General features: G+C 37.9%; 1 long non-coding RNA gene across 1 annotated transcript; it reads left to right on the forward strand.

The window, feature by feature from the left end:
* Positions 1-5,560: 5,560 nt before the first annotated feature.
* LOC308193868 lies at positions 5,561-15,986 on the forward strand. The gene is made up of 3 exons (XR_013950016.1): positions 5,561-5,742; positions 10,272-10,341; positions 12,366-15,986. It is a non-coding gene; the product is annotated as an uncharacterized lncRNA (long non-coding RNA).

The raw sequence follows: 15,986 nt of genomic DNA on the forward strand, positions 1-15,986 counted from the left end.
TGTGCAGTACAGCAGAAGACTTTTTGCCCTACCATCACCATCCTTTCGGTGGTCTGTCAGAGGGGAAAGCGGAGCACTTCCATTTCAGAATCGGTGGCATCATTTGAATGGGGCTGACAACAGGATGTTAGCCTGTAAAACCACAATCTTAGGGTACCTATATGGCAGGCTCGACTGCAGTGTGAAGGGAACTAAATGGGTTTTAGGTGAGCTAGCTCAGAGATGAGCTTGGGGACCCATGGCAGCGCAGATTTCAGTGTGGGGTATCCATATGGATGAGAAGCTAAACCGTGTGCTGTTACACTCAAACAGTGTGTGGTACCAATGAGAATTTTAATTTTTTTTTTCCCTTTTACAGCTGCCTGGGGTATGTCTACATTACAGTGCCATTTGTGGTGTGGATGCAAACTCCTTTAGCAGGAACCACATTTCAGTTTCTCTCTCCGACACTTGCTTAAGCAGAAAGGAAGCTGAAATTATCTTCTTAGTATTTTTATGCCTGTGGCTTTCCAGGGTTTCTGTTTTGTTCCAGAATGCATGGGCATGTCATGTGTAAAATTCCAAGTCCAAGAAAGGGGTGGAGGGCTATGCCTCTCCTTCATTGCAGAAAAAAAATCTGAAATCATTTGTGCAGTAAATGAAATAGGCTCAAGCCTTCTATATGGTATGCAACTAATTAGCTGATGTTCATTTTCAAGTGTGTTGTTCACAGTCAAGCTGAGACAATGCATAATATGCATTATAATGTACCAGGAATGTGTCCTGCTTCTAACTGCTTCATTTTACTCCTGCTACTCCCAACCATGAATAAACCGTGCTTGAAATCTTGAAAGGTGATGGGGGTATTCTGGAGACATACATTTTCAGCAGCTGAATCTGAGTTCTCTGTGATTTAGAGCCTGTGAAAGAACTCTGGTGTTACTGCCTAGGAAAATGTCTTCCTTTTGGCTTTTTCTCTCTCTTTGTTTCTTCCTTTCTTTCCTTGATGATTATCAAAAATTTCAGTTCTTTCATAAAAAAAAAAAAAAGTCTTCTCAGAGATTTTCAGACTATTTGCTTCCATTTAATTTTAATAATAAATGTACTGGATTTTAGAGCTAGCAATGAAACATGATTTATTATTCTCTATTATTTACTGCTATTTATTTAGGATTTAGTTAACAGTCTCTGTAGTTACAAGCAGCTATAAGCCAGCCTAGTGAGTCATTTCCTTTACACTGACACCCATTGAAATGGCTCCCTTGCTGAAAATGCACTTATGGAACCAGACAAGCAGTATCGCGAGAGGTCAGATCTCATTATTTCCCATTTGCTCAAGTATGTGAACGTTTCTCGGACAGAAAAAAATCAAAAGAAAATCTAGGCCTAGGGGGGTCAAGGACACAGAAAAGAATGAGTTTTATTCACATGAATTGATGCAAATTTTATTTGTAATAGTAGGTTTAGTTCAGATTGCAGTCAGAAACAGGGCGATGAAAATGTTCTTATTAACGCTGCCTATCTACACAACCCCTGGTGTCAGGCTTGCCTACATGTTTGGAGATAAAGTATTAAAATCGTGATAATGCGCTGACTCTTGTGGAGATAGCAGAGCCGTAATTGACTTAATATTTAGAAGCAGCTAAACTAAATAGACATTATTAGTACTTGGCATTTGTCTGATAAGTTGTTCATTTACTCATCGTGGTCATCTGAGGCCTCAGTTTTCCCCCTCAGTGCTTGGAAGCCATATAACTGGATCAAGCAGAATTTTATTTCTGGAACATTCAAGTGAAGGTTGTAGCTCTATTTTGTTGGTAAGAAATCAAATGCCTACAATGTATAAAGTGTAAAGGCATGCATGTAAATGTTGGAGATCAAAGAGTTAGTCTTCTATGGGGATTATCTAATGTTACTACTTTCTTCCTCACTTATTATTATGGCATCACTCAGAATATAGTGGGATTTCTTGTTATATTTGTTGATATACCGGAAAATACTTGAACTTCCTCCAAGTCTGCAGATCCATCTGCCAGGATGGATTCCTGCAGAACCCAGAGGGGCAACTTTGGGAACATCACCGTGGTTTTTCACTAGACTAAGTTGCATTAAATAAATAAACAAGCAAACCAACCAACCAACCAACCTTGGGATAAATGAGGTTCCAGATACCAGCCTAAAAAAAAGAAAATCCTGCCCTCACACGCTTCCTCTCCTAGATAGCATTGTGCTGCCATGTTCTGTCTGTCCCCTGCAGACAGTGCCTCATCCCCCTTTGTCATATGCTCGGCTTTGTGGCTTTTCAGGACAAAAACAAAACAGCATAATGAGAACAGAGGAAAGATGTACTTTAGGCATTAAATGCTCTCTGTGGTACTTTATGGTGTTTTTTATCTTTTTAAGAAACCTCTGTGGTTAAAAAAATAGAAAAAAAAAGAAAAAAAAATACAATTGCATTTTTTAAAAGTTTCTACACATCCTTTACCAATATGAGGTAGGGGGAGAATTGAGATTAGGCTGCTTTAACGTGTTTGCTGCTGAGCATCCAGAAGGGGGTATGTGAACGCCTCGCTACCTGCAGGTCGCTGGGTTATCAGGGGGACAGCTCCAGCATCACCTGCAGGTAGCTTGGCTCGTCTTCACAGCTCACAGTGCCTGAACAACCTCCCATCACATGGCTCCCACACCCACTCACTGTCACAGCTTCACTTCTTAAATAAAAAGAAAGTGACAGCAATAAGGAATTAAAAGGTCTCTGTTGGAAGAAAGAAATGCATGCAACTGTCCTGGAATGAAACATGTTTAGGTATAAGGAGGTTAGGAGAGAATTTAAACTTCTCCCATCTTTTAAAGACCTGTAAATTCATTTGCTTTGCTGAAGCTAATTTTGTGATTAAACAGGAATTTATTTCCCATTCTCTTTCTGGGGAAAAGGCAGACAGAAAGGAAACCTTGTGGATTTTCAACCTGTTAAATAAAGGTTTTTCTAGCCCTTATTATATTCTTCAGATTGGGGTAAATAATGCCCAGTAAAGGGGAAGAGGGAAGCTATGTGTATTTATGGGGTGAATTGCACAAAGTTGGAATTTCTGTTTCTTTTCCAAAAAACATGGAACAGTATAGCTGCTTGACTGAAAATGGAGTCTTTTATTGTTAGGTACGTTTGCTTTCGTCACAGATGCTACAGCATTTCTCATCCTTGTCTGCTGATCTGCAGAACCCCTGAGGAGGAGGACTCTGCAGTCAGCTTCTTTTTGGGCTTCAGTCTTCATATGGGAAGCCTGAAAACTGCTTGCTACCAGAGAAATCACCATGGATCACTGCCATCCTTCTTTGTAAGACTCTGTCAGAAGGTATTTATGGGCTCACTACCTCACTGACAATTTTACTTCAGTATGCAGAGTGTTCAAGTTCATACCACCATGTTTTGCAGTATTTTGTGGAAGCTTGTTTAGAAATACGGTGGTTGTGATCATTTTCTAGAATCCTGTTATTTAGGGGGAAGCGGTATAGACTATGCCTGACTTACTATAGTCTCATTCATTTTGGGGCAGGAGGGCAGGTTCTGAATCATTGTGCAGCCTTTTTTTTTTCTTTTCTTACTGATCTGTTAGGAGGAGAGAAAAAAAATGAAATAATTAATACTTAATTGCATCAAATGAGCCCAAAATTTGCTCTGAATTGCAGGCACGTAACTCACTGGCAATTGTACTTGCATTACCTGAAGGCATTTAGATTGCTTCATGAGATTCCCTTTCCTTAAGCCAAACACATAATACTTCTCCTCTGAGATCTGAACTGCTTTATTTAGTAATTAAGGTAGTTTGTGCATCATCTTAAAGATGCAAAGGGCACATACATCAATTCAAAATCCAAGGACTAACTCAATGGCTCTTAAAGCTTTCCTGTTAGTGAAATCTCTGAAGACAGAAAATTCTCTTGAACGCATATGCTTCTACATTTGGATTTGGCCCATTTTAAACCAGTATCAGAGACATAATGAAAATAAACACTCCTAAATCTAATGGATATTTTATAACATCCTCTCATTATGTAGTTTTATTACTTTCTTCTTCATTTCCTTCACATATTTTAGAGCTGACTCTCACATTACTCACAGCTCTTTGGTCACTTCAGTTTTGAATTCATCCTATGGAAGATGTGTACACATTTGAAATGACATTAACTTTGTGTCAGTGTTTGACAAAGAGAATTCAAAGAGATGCATTGGTAAAACTTTTGACAAATTCTAAGATTTTGGAAATCTTACAACAGTCCTGAGTTGTCATGGCTCGAAGATGAAATTTTCATCAAAACAGAGAAGGTGAAGTTTCCCAAACACAACTAGGCAGCTGAGCTATAGAAGTAAAAGTAGAAATTCAAGTTCATACTTTTTGCATTTAACATGATTTTTGCTCTAGGTTCTACACATATTAGTGAAAATGGCTTGATCTATCTGCATGGATAGTGTAAAACTAGACAGCAAATTAGGAATGACATGTTGGCAATTTGCTAGTAGATGAGTGTCACTTGTTTTACAACATGATATATACCACATTTTGCTGTCTTCCTTCAAATCTCCCTATTCATATCTCCGAATGCTCAGTTTTGGCTAGTCTTGTATGCCAGAGATGATGGGGAGCATCTTTGCTTAGAAAGACACTCTTGGCTCTTTCTGTTCTTCAATTTCTTGTATTGTGTTTGATGCTACAGTCTAGTGGCAATACAGAGCACTGGGAGAGCATGGATTAACTTGTCCCCATCCACATTATGGAAACTAGTTATAGATTTTCCCTGCACTCTTAGTTGTGTTGCTGGGTTTCTTCTCTCTGGCAACACCTATAAGATTTTAACTGGGCTAGACAACTGGTTTTCGAGGTCTGTTACAGAATTCAAACAAAAATTTGTCTATTCCTCGTGAAACAAGTAAGTAAAACTGAGAGATGAACCTGGGATAAAGCCTTTAATTTCATTTTGAATAGTTTATCTCCTTTTGAATGATAAGTCACACCTCAAAGTAAAAAAAGCTATTTTAAAAATGAATAATCAAAATTTTTAGACACAAAGTTTTTTTTTTCTGATCTTTGTGCCCAAACCAATTTGTTTCCCTGTTAAAGTGCAGTTTGCAGCAAGCTTCCATTCACTGAGAGCATCTTTTTGCAGCATTTTACCCAGCCAATTGGAATCTCAGCAAAGACAAGGGCTAAGCAATCCCTCGGACATGGAGCTGCAAGAAAACTTTGTTTTGTGATTGAATTTCTCATGAGTTATATAAAGTAAGTAAACTTTATCTGTTTAGGTACAGGGAGAAAAGCAAGAAATTTCTATCTCGCCACAGTTACTTCCCGCTCTCTGGGCCTGACAAATGCAAACAAGGACCAACAGCTTTGCTATTGTATCAAGGACTAATTTACCAGTCTCTTCTGATGTCCAGGCTTCTTAGTCTAGGCTTTCTAAAACAGCTGTCACTGGTTATGCGCACACACACAGTAGGGCTTTGGTTTTACTGTTCTCTGTAGGAGACAGACCACTAAGAATGGCAAAATCCTTGTGAGATGACCAAAGATGTCTGTCTTCCAGAGGTTTAAACCCATTCTAGTTCAGGTGTTAACCCTCACAGGTTGGCTTCGTTTCTCTAATTGTGGGGCAAGATCTTGTTTACAAAGTCTCCAATTGAGGTTCAGTTTAAAATCTTGGCTGTAAACTGTGGCAGCCTGGTATTTCCGTGTGCCCATGTTCTGCAGACACAGGCTTCTAAGCAAGGTGGGTCACCATTCCAGCCTAATCCACTTCCCCACATGAATTGGCACCCATATTCTTTTCTTGTTGTTGTTCTGACAAAGTGGGCCCCCCAGGAAAGGCTTTGAGATACGCTTATGGCATTAACAATGATATGTATGTTGCTTAACAGCTAGTGTTTGTAATAGTGTATTTGTGGCTTGTGTATGTGTGCATGTAAGAGGCCAGTTCCTGCCTTCCAATTTACGTTCCTTCTCCCACAATCCCTGAACCTATGAAAAATAGGATATTTCAGATTGTTTTTAATTAGTGTAAACTTTCTTGCAACTTCTTGTTGCAGGAAATAACATTATTTTGGCTCTATTTTCTACTGTAGAAGAGTTCTATGATAATTTATGGGAGTGCCTCGACTGCGGGTTTTTAATTGAAGCTTGCAAAATAGTCAGAAAAATAGCCTGCATCTTCCCAGCTGTCACAGTTGTTTAAGCCTATTTGGTACCATATCAGAAGTACTAAAATTTTAACTATACGGAATAGTAAATGGAACCATTTAGTAAACTCTGTCTGCAAGATTGTTATCTGTTCCCTAATTAGCCAGTGATACATTATTTGGATCAGCTAAAATAAATGGGCAGTTGCTGCCACTACTATAAAGTGAATTTCTGAAACTAGCAGAAAAAGAGGGCAACTGCTCAGAGCTCATTTGTCCGGGTTCTTCATGGCAGTTCATGCTGTAATGTTGTCCACTGGCAACACTGTGAGACATTTTCTGTACACAGAGTAGGCATGAAACCTATATCAATTCAGTTTAAAACAAATTGTACTCTGTACTTCCTGAATAAATATGACTGGGTGTATTTGCCCAAATAAAAGGATAAGTAACAAATAGGTCACATTTAGCTAGTCTGTAGCACAATTCTGTGAGTTATAGATGAACTATTTCTTTGGACTAGTTTCCAGAATCCTCTGTTTAATTGTCAGCTTCAACTCTTCTGAAGAAATGTTCTCTGAAACATCTGAAAACATAAGGTGTTGTTTTTCTAATATGAGATTTTTACAAGGATGCAACTGTAGACACTTCATAACCTGTTTATTCCTTCTGGACACTGAGAAAAACAAAATGAAATATTTTATCTATAAATTCTAAGATATGTGGGTATATTGTAAAATAAATGGCTGGGATTCGTTACGATGTTAAAACATAACACTACAAAAAGATGCTTACACTGTGGTGTAAATACAAAATCAGATTATGCTTTTAAATGGTTGAAATTTATTATTTTAAAATATTTTTGGTCATTTTTTCTTCAATAAATAGCTATGTATTTATTTAGTTATTGACAGGTTTTAAAGAAATAACAAGGCAGCTAGAGATAGTAATCTGTTAGATCTAAAGTCTTCAAGTTAAAATGTACCAGGCATGGAATGTGAATTTGAAGGAAAGCTGAAATTTGAAGCATGAAAAAAATGAAATACTTAGCTGACTTCAGAAACTGCTATATTCATTTTCATAGAATTTGAGTGGCCTTGCCCAGGTTTTACTTACTTGATAAAGGATTATTTTCAGGAAAAATTACGTTTGCTTTGCTGATGCTAAAAATTCCAGGACATGGTTTATGCATGTAATACTTGCTGTCATCTCCAGCTGAGGATCTACACTCAGATACTCGTACATTTGTTACTATTATATGAACTCTGAACATGTATTATACCCGTTGTGATATCTTCAGCATGTAAAAGCCTCCAAGAACAGAGGCTCTTTAAAACATGTATTCTCAGCTATACAGCCTACTGTGAGAGTATCAGATCTGTTCTCTGATGCTTTCACTGGCTTCCACGTAGATTTTAAATCAGATTCAGGGAGACGTTGCTTATCTTCAGCGTACTTCATTGCCTTGTCTGGGATATGTAAAAGATACAGAAGGCATTTGTTGATCACTACATTTCTCTGAAAAATGGAGCACTCTGTGCTAAGGGGAAAACTCATCCCTGTGGAGAGGAAAACTTTCTCCAGGGCTGATCTCACACTGGAATGAACTCTGGAAATTAAAAATAATCCCCATAGACCTCACTGCCTTCTGCTCCAGTTGCAAGGCATTGTTCTTTGACCCCGTCCTCTCTAACGTAAATATTTAACAATATGCATATGTGAAAAGCAGCAGCGACTGCAGCTCTGCATCTCCACCAAGCAAAGCACAAGCTTTCTCTGTGGGGAGAGGCTGGGAGGACACAGTGTTAGCGATGGTGCTTCCTGTATGGCCGTAGGTGATTCTCCATACGTAACAAGATAGCCCTGAGTATGCCACAGGAAACCTCTGTAGAATAACCCAGCATCTTTGGGTTGCCTTTGGGAGAGGTCTATGCTCTGAACCCAGCTGCCAGCCCAGGCTGCTTTGCACTTGAGTAAGCAATGGGCTTGGTACAGGGAGAGCTAACTTACAGCAGCCTGAACCCTTGGGTCATAGGATCATACTACCTTGGACCTCTTAGCAGTCTAACAATATGGATATTAAATATTTCCTTCAGCATTACAGCTGAGGTAGTAAGGCTTGTGTTTTAGCTGGTATGCCACACCACTCCATGCTAGCTGCAGAATTTCAGGTATCAGTGCAGTACTCAAGAGATGTGACATTTTTTTCCTGTTGCTACCTCAACAGAGGATCAGTTGGACCCGTTAACCCGATCCAGGCTTTTTCAAGCCATATTTCAAGACTGAGATGAGAAAGTTTAAGTATTTGCCCAAATAAATAAGCAAAAGTATTAAATCTTGGTAATAAGAATTTGACAACAAAAGCTTTTTATTTCTACCTTGGAACACAACACCATTACTTCTTTCTCTCCTTCCCACTCCTTCGATTTTCCAGGTACCACTCAAATTGCCCATAAATCTTGGACTGTTAATTTAGAAAACAATCTCTCAATCTCCGCCACCTCCTAAAAAATACCCCCTGAAAAATGGTAACTATTTTAAACATCACATTATGGGTTTTGTTCAGCTTTCAGTGCTTGTGCTACTGAAAGAACGTTGGGAAAGGGGAAAATGAAAGTAATAAAAATCTTAACTGTGTTTAGATTTCTCCCAACATGTTAAATAGAAAACGCGTATCATATTACACCAGTAGATGAGATGCAATCCGCCAGTTCCACTGAAGTGCTACCACCTCCATACGCGCTTTTGTCCAGTGTTTGTGAAAGGTTATTATACCTGGCAATAAAACACAAGGTATTTTTGATACATCACATACGCGCACACATACCTGAGGCATATGCCCTAACCCAGTAACTGTGATTTCAGTTGTATTACAGGAACATAGTGATATGGTTTCTAACAACCCCTGCTGTATTAAAAAATATACATGCACATAACCAGGACAGTCATGATACCTATGAGTTTATTAAATTAACGTGTGGCTTGTGTTTCATATTTGTGATAGATATTGCAGAAAACCAAAACTAAACAAATCCACTTGTCCTATGTTTTCTACCCTCCACTTCCAAACTGTCTCCCTGTCATTACAGGCGATTTTTGGAGGCAGCTTCCACCCACGCTTTGTCTCCCTAACCGAGAGGGAAGGTGCCCATATCTGGGTCCCAACAGGTCGATGAGAAGTTAGCTGGGGAAGCTGTAGCCTGCCTGGAGGTTGCTGTCTGCAACAAGAAAAACTCTCTTTTTCTTGTGCCGGTTATGTTTCTATCATGGTGCAGTTCTTTGAATTGGTGTTCCTTCATGTTATTTTTCTTTTCCTTTTGGTAGTCTTTGAGATAAGAATTGGGTTAATTAAGCCGTTGATTATTTGATGGGCATGTTTTTAGGAATGGCCGTGCTACTCGTGCGCAGTATGGCTGGTGGGATCAGCTGGCGCTCTGGTAATATTGTAATGCTTTAAAAATTCAAAGGAAGACCCCACTAGAAACACTACTCTTTATTCACTTGTGCTCCTTAATGGCAACTTTAAATTCTGTCTTCTCTATTGTCTTTGCTAAAGACACACGACTTTGTGACTTTGCTGTCAAAGCAGCTTGTATTGTGCTAGTGAAATGCAGTCAGTGCCTAATGTGCATTTACAGAACTTTCAAAGACTGTTATACATACATTTCTCTTCTCTCTCTTTTTTTTTTTTGTAGAGGATATGTGATTTCTTCTATCAGTGCAGCAGCTTGTGATGTGATAGCACAATGAAACATGAGACCAGTACAGCTAGATACCTTATTTTTTTCATATTGTGTTAAGGGTATGAGCCTTCTTTGATGTCAGTAAAGTTAATAATGTTTAGAGATATAAAAATAAAGTCAGTACTCACTGACTAAGAAAGTAGTACCAGACACCGTTGCTAGCCTAGGTTTTGACCAACTTTTTCATTTCTATAAAAGAAAAAGCTTTTAGAAAGTGAAATATATGTCCTTTGTTTGCACAAATTCTTAGACAATATGTGGAAAAGAAGACCATATGTTCACTACAAACTTACACCATCTTTTGGTCATTTTATAGCACACATAAATGTGCCTTGCAGAAAAAATTGCTACAGCAGGAATCCCTCTAATCTCTCTTACAGAACTCACAGCAAATCCAAACTGAAAATGAATTGAGCTGGGGAAGAAAAGTTAACGCCTTCTCCTGTCCTGGTGGGCATCATTTTTATTTTGAAATATATTTGCATTGCTTTAGTTGTAAGTACACAAGGAGAATTCACAGGAAAAAAAAAAAAGGTATTCACTGAACACTGTCAGCAAGTTCAGCCTATAGGTTGGAGAGAAAATTATGGTGTTGTGATTTTGCCTTTTTTACACTTGTCTATGAACTATTTCAAATAAGGTTTTAGTATCACAGGTATAAACACTGCTCAAGATCTGGTGGTAAAATAGATCTTTGGCTGTTAGTTTTAGCAATTTTATAACAGAAGTGTCGGGGTTTGTTTTGATTGTAGGTAGACTACATAGTATTTTTTCTGGTCTTTTATTTTAGGACTAAATGGTAGAATAAATTGACACAAAATTTCAAAGTTGGCTTTCACATAATATTTGCTAGTATTTTCTTGTTATGTTCTGTATTATTTTGGGTAGTGATGATAATCACTATTATGTATCATATAATTTATAATGCATCATACAATCTATTTGCTGCATTACTTGCAGAGATTGAAAACAGAGGGGCACAAAAATGCTTCTGCTGCTGTAGCGCATCGTACTGAGTAAATGAGTACATTCATGTTGCATTATCTTTACCTATTTCCCAAACAAAACATGATTCTAAAGTGGCAAAATATGCAACAAACAACTTAAAAAAAAAAAGACATAAACTGACATTTGTCAAAATGTGTATCAATGAAGGTTTTGATTCATTAAAGGCTCCTCTTTATGTTCTAAGCAGGAACCTGAGCCTTGAGACCAAGTTTTCTTCCTATCCATACTTGTAAATGAAGGCTTCTGCTAAGTTTCAGATATAGCTTTCACATCTGAGCTTGAGCCAACCTTCAGAGTAATATCCTTCCCTTAGTTCAGCTGACAGTATTCAAGTGAATGCATAAAACTGGACAAGGGGACTTGCTGAATTAGCCCACTCTTTTGCCTGGCACCTTAAATTCAATACAGACATAACCCAAGGAAGCATCAAAACAAAGAAACAAATAAACAAACAACAACAAAAAACAGTTGAGAAGAGACTTGTGACCATATCTTGCCTCTGTATTCACAGTTGCTTTTGATTTTCAAGGATACCTGTAGCATGTCTCTTCACAGAATCTTATGGGTTATTTTTGGAGTATGGTCCTATCCAGCATAGGACCTGTTGGTATCACACTTTAATAACTCCTTGCTAAATACCATACCTAAATTAAAGTCGACGACTAAAATGTCATAAATACAACATACCCTAACAACTTCCAGGTCTCTGTCTTGTGTTTACTTAAGGGGCTGAGGATTAAAAACATGGGAAAAGGGTAAAACAGGCCACTTCATAGCAGGCACAGAGAAGTGGGCACTCACATACCACGTATCTATTATGTTGTATAACAGAGGTCCTTGAAAAGTCAGCATTAGCATGTATTTCTCCAGCTTTTATCCAGAGGGCAACATAACTCTCTGTAACTGGGAAAAGCTAAGCTTTTAAAACACCTAAGAATGAGGAGACACATTACCATGATATCATATGATGAATGGAAGATGTGACGCATCCCTCTTCCTGCGTCTTACTGTCAATATTATAGATTTACATATATTAACAAATTAGGTGATAGTCTTAAAGGACAGCATTCTGAACATGGCATTTGGATCCTGGGCATTTTTATGAAGTATATTTAGTATATAAATAGCACTTTCTTCTGACAAATACAACTGTAAACAAGCTGCTAAAGAAACTGTAATTTACTTGGTTATTTTGGATAAGTATCCGAGAAATAGGGCAATTCCGATTAGTTTCCTTGCAACCTCTATTTTAATCTCTGTACCTCTTTTCTAAAGGCCATCTCTACACATGTAAATGTACCATGATCTGAATTGCATGCAATAATCTGGAGGGGAGAATATGTATTTGGCACCATTTTCGATGATCAAGACACTTTACATGACATTCTTGTTTAAACGCCATGAAAATCAGAGTTAAGTGCTGTGTAAATGAGGGCAGAATTGAGCCCTTTGTATCTCATTTTCAGACTGCCCTGGGATCATCTGGAGGTATAACCACATAAATCCCCTGAGGATACGTCTCCAACTCTCCCTTAACATGCTGTTCCCGGATCACGTTGGAAATCCACTCAATTTAGATTTAATCTCAGTGAAATCTATCCACAACTGACTTTCTAAATTTGCAATACTATTTTTTTTGGCACTTTTTTGTATGTTATTATGTTTAGGTGTATTTCTGCTGAAGACATCCCAAAGCCTGTTTCTCTGTTGGGGCATCTGTGTATGGAGAGCAAGGGTCCCTAAAAATTAGAGATGAAACTATTGACTAAGACTCCAGCATAGGAGCAAATTGCTTCCTCCGTCACTCATTGCTGCATGATGTTAGAATTGTACCTACTCCCCGCCTTTGTTTGCTTACCTAAAATATGACCATAGTATTTTCCAAATATTTTTTACTTTACACGTTAAGATGCTGCATTGCATGGAGCAGAAGTACAACCATTCCCCCCACCCAAAAAGGAAGCTCCGAGCTTGTAATGAATGGGTTCATAAAATTTAGAAGTAAAAAATAAATAGTAAGTTGCACGGAAAGATACAGAAACAGATGGATTTATATAAATTCAGGTTGTAAAGGTTTGTGCTTTTTTTTTTCTTTAAATTAAATAATTGTAAGCAGTAACCAGCTGTAGTATTATTCTTCACTGTGTAATCTGCACAGTGAAATGTAAACAGGGGGTCAGGCTCTCCTGTGGCCATCTGACCCTCTCAGCAGGAAAAGGGGGCACTGAGAGAGGCTGTGCACAGAGGAGCGTCCAAGGATATTCATGAGCTGGGAACTTTTGCAGCAAAAAATAGCTTTCCTGCATAGTCAATGGTGCATAGCGTTTGGTTTAAAAACCCTTATTAAATTAAGAGGAGCTTTCTGCATCCAGCAGCCTTTGCTGCTGCTGTCGTGTACTTCCATAATGTTGTTGAGAACACTGGAGCTTAATATCAACTTGAAGGTTTAGAAAAATGCAATAACATTCAGATACAACTTGATTACAGACGGAACAGAGATACGGAACATGAAAACTGATATGTCTGGGGAATCTAGCTCTTTTGAATCTCTTTGTTCCTCAGAAAAATTCCTTCTTAAAAAATAAACGTCTATCTGTATGTATATATGCATTCCTTTGTCAACCCAGGAAGATGGAGGGATTGGCAGCCAGGCATTCTTCAGTATGTTAATTGCCTAATGTTTTCTATTCTTTAAAAATCTCTTCTTTTTCTTCTTTTTTTTTTCTTTTCCTTTTTTTTTCTTTTCAGACTAAAAAGCTGAGCCCATCTCTTGTGTATTTAATTCAAATATTTTTTAATACACAGTCAAACTCTTTCTGTCATTCCTATAGTCACTACAGCTCTGGCTACCTTTTTGTTGCAGTTTAAACATCTTTTCCCTGCAGAATTTTTATGGCATAAGAAACCTTTATTTATTTCTTCATTTATTATTCTAAAAACTAATATACTTTTCACCCGAAATACCAGTTTTTACATAACCTTGAGATGCCTATTCATTCCTTCTCAGGAGGAGTTCAGGGGAAAGGTGCAGTGCCCCTCTAAATCACAAATGAAATGAGTTTGTTGGCTTGAATAGTATTTCTCCTTTCAACCCTCCGCACATTTCAGTGCATTCCATTAGTCATTGTTCAAATGAGGCTGTTCTCCGACCCCAGAGGCAGGGGAGGAGGGAGTTTGGGGTTTAAATGAGTTTGCTGATCAGTACATAGAGGCACATTGTTTCTCATCTTATAGTTTGCATGTTCTGTTTACAGAAAATAACCCTGGTTCCCAGTACCAAAATGTTTCAGTTTTTGAGCATACTGTATGTTTGATGCAGCTAATTTAAATAAATGACTTTCACATTTAAGCAATTAAACCTATAATTAGCACTGTTTGAATGAACTAATCAGCTAATACCCTATGACACACAGTTCTTTTTTCCCCCTAAATATTTTTAAAGGGAAAGGATAGATGTTTATGAAAAATTATAGGTGAGGCAGTAAAAAAATATGCTTTGATTCATGGAAATTACAAGACAACACCACAAACTATTTAGACCAATGTTCTCCTTTTGCCTTCCAGGGAATGTGGAATTATGCACACTCATTTCCTCTGAATTCAGGGGAAAAGACTGCAATAAACAACGTATTGAATCTGTTTTAAAATGGGGCAAACTTCTAACACTGACATGTGTTTTTAAAAACACCTCTATGCACTTTTATAGGCACTCTGTACTTACTGTATCTTAAAACGTGTGCATACATCTAATCCAGTGGTAGGAGAGCTGTGTGAGCCATACCCTTGGGAGATTCCCTCCGACTGGCAGAATGTTAGCCGCTCTCAATAAGATGGAAATTTATTAGGAGGAAATTATCCTGGTGTCCTCTGAAAAACAGCATTTCTGATAAAAATCTTGTTCTCTGACAGCAGTCTAACAAGATACATTTGTTAGCTGTTTTTGTTCCTTGGACTCATCTGTTAATTTTAATTCTTCTGTTGCACTGCTACGTATTTACGTTCCAAGGCAGACATGATCTATGTGTGCTCACTGGAGATTGAGATGTTGGGGGTGAGAGGGCAGAGAAGTTTAGGAGAGCTAGTCTTTTTTTTCTTCCCTCTAGTTAAAATACAGAGGCAAAAATGTCCTTATGTTTTTATTAAAGCTTGAATTTGTTAATAGATGCTGTCTCTCTTTGGATCTATGTTACTATAGATTTCTATTATTACAGAAATATGTGTAATTTATCATACAATTCTTCTTTTTTCCAGCTCCATTATCCCTAAATGTTAGTTACACATGTAGTACATACAAGTCACATCACATACTAGCATTTTACTTGTTGTTTTTTTTTTAATCGTAGGGTGGTTTTTTTTGTTTGTTTTCCCTGGAAGTCCTTTAAATATCTTCAAAATGTTCAAAACAATTTGAACACCCTTGAGTTGTTCAAGTCACATCACTCTTCCTGTCTTCACTCCATCTCCATTAAGGATGAGATTTAGGACCCTTCTCTCCAGTCTAATTTTTCCTTGAGTCTTTGCCTCTTGGGATCTTAGGCTGGAACGTTTTCAAAGACGGAATGTGGATTTTTAATGAATGAAGCTGACATTGGGAACCCTTCCCCCAGCAGTAGGACTTGCCAAAGTTAGGAGGTGTATAGTGCTATGTTCCTGCACACCAGAAAGGGCAGCAGAAAGATGGCAGATGGTCTTTTGTGGTTATATGTCTCACCAAAACTTATGAGGACTGGTTTCTATTCCTGTGTGATAACTGGCCTCTGGAAGTGCTTTTTCATCTGCCAAGCTTAAGATAAGAGCTAATTCAGATTATTTTTGTGAACCATTTTGGCAAAGGTAAGAAGGAAGAAAAGGGTCACAAGACAGTGCTGCCTTATCAAAACTTTTTTTAATAGGATTGGATTCCCCCTTGCTTTTGATGGAAAGTCTCAGGTTCAATATGGAATTTATTTTTTAAATAAGAGAAAGAGATAGTACCACTCTATGATGACCAATACTGTGGTGTAGGGAACATACAGAAAAGACATAGGTTTGAATTGTCAGGTTCAGAGCAGCAACTTGAAACTCAGTCTTTTACTCTCTTAGGCAAA

This window comes from Anser brachyrhynchus, assembly GCF_964034855.1.
Source record: "Anser brachyrhynchus genome assembly, chromosome: 4".
NCBI classification, from domain to species: Eukaryota; Metazoa; Chordata; class Aves; order Anseriformes; family Anatidae; genus Anser; species Anser brachyrhynchus.